The following is a 7,323-nucleotide window of genomic DNA, read 5'->3' on the forward strand; positions in this document are numbered from 1 at the left end:
GAAGAAGATCTCAGAAGATGGAAAGATCTCCCATGCTCATGGATTGGCAGGATTAATATAATAAAAATGGCCATCTTGCCAAAAGCAATCTACAGATTCAATGCAATCCCCATTAAAATCCCAACTCAATTCTTCACAGAGTTAGAAAAGGAAATTCTCAAATTCATATGGAATAACAAAAAACCCAGGATAGCGAAAACTATTCTCAACAATAAAAGAACTTCTGGAGGAATTACCATCCCTGACCTCAAGCTGTACTACAGAGCAATAGTGATAAAAACTACCTGGTATTGGTACAGAGACAGGCAGGAAGATCAATGGAATAGAATTGAAGACCCAGAAATGAACCCACACTCCTATGGTCACTTGATCTTTGACAAAGGAGCTAAAACTGTCCAGTGGAAAAAGGACAGCATTTTCAACAAATGGTGCTGGTTCAACTGGAGGACAACATGTAGAAGAATGAAAATTGATCCATTCTTATCTCCTTGTACAAAGCTCAAGTCTAAGTGGATAAAGGACCTCCACATAAAACCAGATACACTGAAACTAATAGAAGAGAAGGTGGGGAAAAGCCTCGAATACTTGGGCACAGGGGAAAAGTTCCTGAACAGAACTCCAATGGCATATGCTCTAAGATCGAGAATTGACAAATGGGACTTCATAAAATTGCAAAGTTTCTGTAAGGCAAAGGACACTGTCAATAGGACAAAACGACAACCAACAAATTGGGAAAAGATCTTTACCAATCCTTCATCTGATAGAGGGCTAATATCCAATATATACAAAGAACTCAAGAAATTAGACTCCAGACAACCAAATTACCCTATTAAAAAATGGGGTATAGAGCTTAACAAAGAATTTTCAACGGAAGAAACTCGAATGGCCGAGAAGCATCTAAAGAAATGTTCAGCATCCTTAGTCGGCAGGGAAATGCAAATCAAAACAACCCTGAGATTCCATCTCACACCAGTCAGAATGGCTAAGATTAAAAACTCAGGTGATAGTAGATGCTGGCGAGGGTGTGGAGAAAGAGGAACACTCCTCCATTGTTGGTGGGACTGCAAGATGGTGCAACCACTTTGGAAATCAGTGTGGCGGTTCCTCAGAAAATTGGACATAGCATTACCCGAGGATCCAGCTATACCACTCCTAGGCATATACCCAGAAGATGCTCGAACATATAACAAGGACATATGCTCAACTATGTTCATAGCAGCCTTATTTATAATAGCCAGGAGCTGGAAAGAACCCAGATGTCCTTCAACTGAGGAATGGATTCAAAAAATGTGGTATATTTACACAATGGAGTATTACTCAGCTATTAAAAACAATGAATTCGAGAGGTTCCTAGGTAAATGGATGGAACTAGAAATTATCATCCTGAGTGAGGTAAGCCAATCACAAAAGAAGACACATGGTATTCACTCACTGATTATTGGATATTAGCCTAGAACCTTGAAATGCCCAAGATGCAACTCACAGGCCACATGAAGCCCATAAAGAAGGAAGACCAAGTGAGGGTGATTCGGTCCTTCTTAGAAGGAGCAACAAAATACTCAAGGGAGCAAATATGGAGACAAAGTGAGGGACAGAAACTGAAGGAGGGGCCGTCTCAAGACCACCCCACCTGAGTATCTATCCCATGTGCAATCACCAAAGGTAGATGCTGATGTGGAAGACAGGAAGTGCATGCTGATAAGAGCCTGATATGGATATCTCCTCAGAGGCCTTCAAGAGTCAGACATATTCAGAGGCAGATGCTCACAACTAGCCATTGAACTGATCATGGGGTTCTCAATGGAGGAGTTAGAGTGAAGACTGAAGGAGCTGAAAGGGTTTGTGGCACCATGAGGAGAGCAACAATACCAACCAACCACAGCTCCCAGGGTCTAAACCACCAGCCTGGGAGCACTTAGGGGGGGGATCCAGGGCTTCAGCTGAATATGTAAAAGTGGAGGGCCCTGCTGGGCATAGGTGGAAGAAGAGAACCTTGACCTCATGAAGGCTGGATGCCCCAGGGGGTGGGAATTTTGAGGGTGGGAAGGTGGGAGTGGGGGGGTGTAGATAGAGGTTACATCCACAGAGAAGAAGGAGGAGGGGCGAGGGGATTGGGGGTTCCGAGGGGGTGGTGGGGGATGGGGTAAGGGGACAACATAGGAAATGTAAATAAATCATCCAATAAAAAAATAAATAAATAAATAAATAAATAAATAAATAAATATGTGTGTTAGGCCAGTGGGTAAAAAGAGAGGATATTTTCATTCTAAATTACATGTATATTTAAAATATATATGTTAAGTAAAAAACTATATTTCCACTTAAATTATATATGTTACATATTATTTTTATAATAATTATATATCATTTTCCTTGTAATACTAAATAAAATAATGACCCAACCCAAGAAAGAAAAAGTAATAGTTCCCCATGTATAAACTAAGGGTTTCAGCACTACTTGTATAAACTGAGGACCAGAACATTCCAAAGTATAGTTGAGGGGAAGGATTTATTCTAGAAAGGAGGGAAAGTACAGCTAGAGGCAAAGGCCAGAGCAAAGACAGAAAAGCGCACACTGGCTTGGAAGGTCATGGTCCTCCTATCCAGAAGGACAGAAAAGGACAGGAGGTGACAAGAAGGTGGCCTCGGTAGTTCCAGAGTCCTGTCAGGAAAGGGAGTTTGTTGCAAAAACTGTTGCAAGAGACTGGCTTGTCTGTAGATGAGCACAGTGCTGGAGGTCCCAGTGTTGAATGGAATTTAAAATTGAAAGCCCTAAGTGTGTGGGTGAGGGGGAGGAGGGGTGCAGAAGAGGTGACCAAGCAAGACCAAGAGAGGAAGACAAAAATAGTGCAGGCAAAGGAGACCAAGACCTGGGGAGGGAGGGGGGGTAGCCAAGAGAGGAAGGGGGAAGCAAGAGAGAGTATAGCCAAAATGACAGGATTACAAGGAGTGAGAAGATGGGGCAGGGAAGCCCAGGAGCTGGAGAAGTTTAGGGTAGGGGGCGGGATGAGAAGAGTGAGTAGGGAAGAGCCACAGGTAGCTATGATACTAAGGCAGCCTGGAGGCCTGCTTGCTCTCGGGTATGCTTCTAAAGTGCTGCAGTAGGCACCAGCCACAGGTATCCATTGGTTTCTTCTGACCTGAGGTTCGGTTTAATGAAACTAGTGCACTAGGGCTCTCTCACATGCAGGCAAGAGAGTGCCGAACAACAGCTGGGTACAGTACTTATTCGTACAGTATAGTTCACAAGGGCAAACTACGAAGTCTGACCTTTCCGGGTTCGGTCTCTAGGTGACTAAGATTATGACAAGTTGTGTCCTCCGTTTGCCCAGGTTTATTACGTTAGGGGCCCAGCTTCCTGATTCCTGGAATGTGTCTGTGTGCTCTGGGCCCTCCTTACCCGCTGTGGTCTGAGGAATGTTAATCAGCCTCTCCCTTCCTCCTCTGAATGATAATCCAGCAAGTGTCCTCTGACTAAGGAATGTACCCTCCTGGGATGTGTCCTGGGACAGTGGGATTCTTGAGACCAGAAACTCATACATTTAGACTCAAAAGTCTTACAGGACCAGATGACACCCAATGTGACAAGTCTGATTCTGAGTTCACGATGTGCATGAAGCTCGGCAAATAAGGCTCTTTTTTCACTTCCGTGTTTTGAATTAACCCTTGTAGGTACTGAGCTGTAATGAGACAAATGCCTCCTTTTCGGGTTTCACTGTATTTTTCCAGTAGTCTGGTTCGAAGCCTACTTACAGCTTTCAATTTTCAATTCTATTCAACACCAAGACCCCCAGGCCTGCTGAGAACCCCAGTACTGTACTCATCTACAGACAAGCCAGTCTCCTGCAGTCCCTTTCCTGGCAGGGCTCTGGAACTACCTTCCTTCGTATCGCCTCCAGACCTTCCCTAGCTTTCTGAACAGGCAGAAGAACCACGCCTCTCCGAGCCCTTCACAGAGGTCAAAGCACAGCAAGGACTGTGGCTCCAGAGAAGAGAGAGTGGGAGAAAGCCAGTCCCTTGTTGGAAAAAGAAGAAACGAAGTTACCCAGCTCAAGAGCACAATGGAGTAACAGTATCTGGGGAAGGTATGCATGCAGAAGTAGACCTAAGCTGAAATTCCACCACCTACTCACATGTACAGGTTTTTAAAGGATGGTTACATATTAGATGATGCTAACTAACTCTCTTCTTGGACAAAGCACTGAGAGAGAGTTTAAAGCCCACTGGGTCCCAGTCTCCACACAAACACTTTAACTCAGACCTCTGCAACGTTAGGTTTTACAATTAAGCATTTTCTTTCCTTTCTTTTTTTTTTTTAATAATGTTTTGTTTTCAGGTTTTCCAACTTGCCCATTTTGAGTTTTCAATTTCTAGTTCATAGATGTGGGACCTCCATGTGTGCCCTCATACTTTTTATTATATTAAGCAATTTCGTCTGTGCTCCCAGAGCATTTTGGCTTATTTGTGCCAGAGGAATGGCCGATGGTGTTATAACCGATTCGGGGCCTGCTGGAGAAAACTAATTTTTTCTCTCTGGTCCTGCTTCCAATTTAAGTTTGTAAAGATTTTACCATATTTTGTCTGTTTACCCTCATTGAAATGTTCTCAAAGGTTTGGCTTCGCTTTTCCAATATCAGAGACTTAAAAAGGAAAACACCATATCGATTGCTCAAGCCCTGATCACCCCTTCTTCTCCACATTTGAAATTACTCAGAATCATATCCCTTCCATTGTTAGGAGGACTTAAACAATAGTTAACTTTATACTTTATTAGACTGAAAGAAATGATAATTCTGACGACAGAAAACAATCAGGTTGCCAAGGCCTTGTTCTGGTCACAAAGCGCCATCCATGCAAAGCGGGAAGACGGTTTACTAAGCTGCCCAGCTTTTAAGGGACTGAAAGGTCCTGGGCTTTAACAGCTTAGCTCTTCAGAGAAAGGTCTTGCTGTAAGAGAAGGACAGGGTGGAAGAGGTAAGAATGTCCTCCCTGGGATACCTGCCACAAGAGGCGGCGACTTGAATGCCTAGAGACTCCCACAGTTCTGGAGGCTAGGTGAACCTATCCCCATATCTTTTTAGGCTCAGTGGAGAACCTGTCCTTGTCTTGTTCTGAGATGTTATAAAACTTACAGGTCCCTCTCCTTCTCCCTCTCCCTCCCCCCCTTCCTCTTCCCCTCCCTCTGTGTGTATGTGTGTGTGTGGGGGGGGTGTTCACATGGAAATCTCCCCAGGTATCTTGCCTCTGCACCTAGACATGCCTTTTCTTATAAGGACATGTGTCACAATAGATTCAGGACCTGTCCTAATCCAGTGACCTCATTTTAATCTTGATCACATCTGCCAAGACTATATTTTTAAGCAAAATCACAAATACAAGCCCATGAGTTATGTGGTGGTGGGAGAGGGGGCAGAATGGCACTCCTCGACCCTGTAAGGAAATGCAGAGTGGGAGAAAGAAAGACAGCCCCATACCCATACATACTCCTGCACCTAACAAGGGCATCTTTCTCAGAAAAACACCCAAACTGCAATTGCTGCTGCCTGAGATTCAGGCCACAGTCTCGGAGATGTTCTGGAAACCAAAATGACAATAGCCAAAAATAGAGCAGAGGGTACCAGCAGCCATTAAAGGAGACTCTACTCTAGGTCAGGCCTGCTTCGTAACCCATGGGTACTGGGATACTACATACCACAGACTTTACTGGGCAATTCTGCCAAAAAGAACACTTAACATTCACTAATTGAAAGAGTACCAGATATATGGCAAAGTCTAACAGTTCTCAGAGAGGAAGGACAGGCAGGGGAACAAAAAGGAGAGGAGGCTAGGATCTGCTGGGTTTCTTTCTTTCTTTCTTTCTTTCTTTCTTTCTTTCTTTCTTTCTTTCTTTCTTTTTTTTTGATATAACAAAAGTTTCTTGACATATTTCCCAGAATGAGTCATAGTCCCTGCCCTCCAAGTCATTCCCACTCCAAGCCAGTGCATGTTTAAAGCTCTGGCACTGAATCTCTTCTCCTGTATTAATCAGCGCTCAGAAGCAGTGTCTCAAGGAGACAACCTTCAGCAGTGGAGAAAGTAATCAACAGCTCAGTCCCCCCCCCCACCACCACCACAGGCTGTGAGCTTCACAGAGTCCTGTAATGACCACGTTCTCACCTCAAGTACTCATGCCCTCCAACTACTGGGCTCCACATTTGAGGACTGTACACAGACCAAGCCAACTGATGACTGTAACCATGTCTTTCACTAAAACATCTATGTATTTAAAATTCATATAAATGGGGGAATGTATTGGTATCATACAAAATACTCTTCTAAGTGTTCCTTTGGCCTATGAATCATGAAATAAAACATTAGATATATCTTTCCATGTTAAATAGCTAAAACTCTAACTAAAAAAAAAAAAAAGTACGAAGAAGGTGTTTTCTGACCTTTCACACAGACACCACAGGGCAATGATCTCTGGGAGAAAAGCAATAAACAAGCAGACTCAAGAAGTGCCCCAGCTCAGTACAGAGGCAGCAAAGCCAAACAGAGCCCTAGAGTCACTGGCTCTGAAGAGTCAGAGTTCTGAGTTGAGAAAACAGGGAGTCGACTGTGGGCAGGATGCAAGCACACACGCATGCACGCACGCACACACGCACACACGCACACACGCACGCACGCACGCACGCACGCACGCACACGGCAACCACTGAGAGGGAACTCAGGCGACTGCCAGGAGAACACGCTGCATCTGCCTGAGTAGTGTTCACACATGCATGCAAGTAAACCACTAGGGTCTAGGAACCACAGCCAGATGAAGTAAGCAATATAATCCTCAGAGCCCACACAGGGCCAGGAGTCTTTCGTATGCCCAGCTGCCAGAGCAGAAAGACGTCCCAACACGCACGGCAGTGAACAGCATCCTAGAATACCTCAGTGGTGGTCCAATGAGACCTAATCTAGAGGCTGGTTGAGACCTGCCCCACTGTATCTTAAAAACAGTCCCTGAAAGAATCAAACTGATTGGCAGGGGAAAGGAGGAACCAGGAAACGGGCGAAGTCGATCAACAGAGTTTTAGTCAGGCAGGAATAATAGCTGCTGCCTTGCGCAATACGGTGACTGTAACTAAGACCATACTTGCAGACTTCAGCCTGGCTAAAGGGGATTGTAAATCTTCTCACCAACAAGAACTGATAAGAACTGGAAGTGATGGATATGCTAATCGTCCCAATCCAACCGTTACACAATAAAGACACGTACTGAACCTTCGGACTGTAAGCACGCTGAAGCACAAAACAAACAAGTTTCTAAAGGAGGGAAAGGGGGAGGGGGAGGGG

At 44.5% G+C, this 7,323-nt stretch overlaps 1 protein-coding gene across 3 annotated transcripts in view; it reads right to left on the bottom strand.

Annotated features, from left to right (window-relative positions):
* The window catches only part of Atg10 (autophagy related 10), a 266,526-nt gene that overhangs the window by 200,576 nt on the left and 58,627 nt on the right, over positions 1 to 7,323 (bottom strand). The window contains exon 1 of one of the 3 annotated variants that reach the window (XM_028760151.1): positions 6,432 to 6,545. The exons of the other annotated variants lie outside the window; for them this stretch is intronic. The gene's annotated coding sequence lies outside the window, so the exon portion shown is untranslated. Of the gene's footprint in view, positions 1 to 6,431; positions 6,546 to 7,323 lie in introns of those variants that run through there. 3 annotated transcript variants of the gene reach the window in all.

The sequence above is a fragment of the Grammomys surdaster genome, unplaced genomic scaffold (assembly GCF_004785775.1).
Source record: "Grammomys surdaster isolate TR1022 unplaced genomic scaffold, NIH_TR_1.0 126391, whole genome shotgun sequence".
NCBI classification, from domain to species: Eukaryota; Metazoa; Chordata; class Mammalia; order Rodentia; family Muridae; genus Grammomys; species Grammomys surdaster.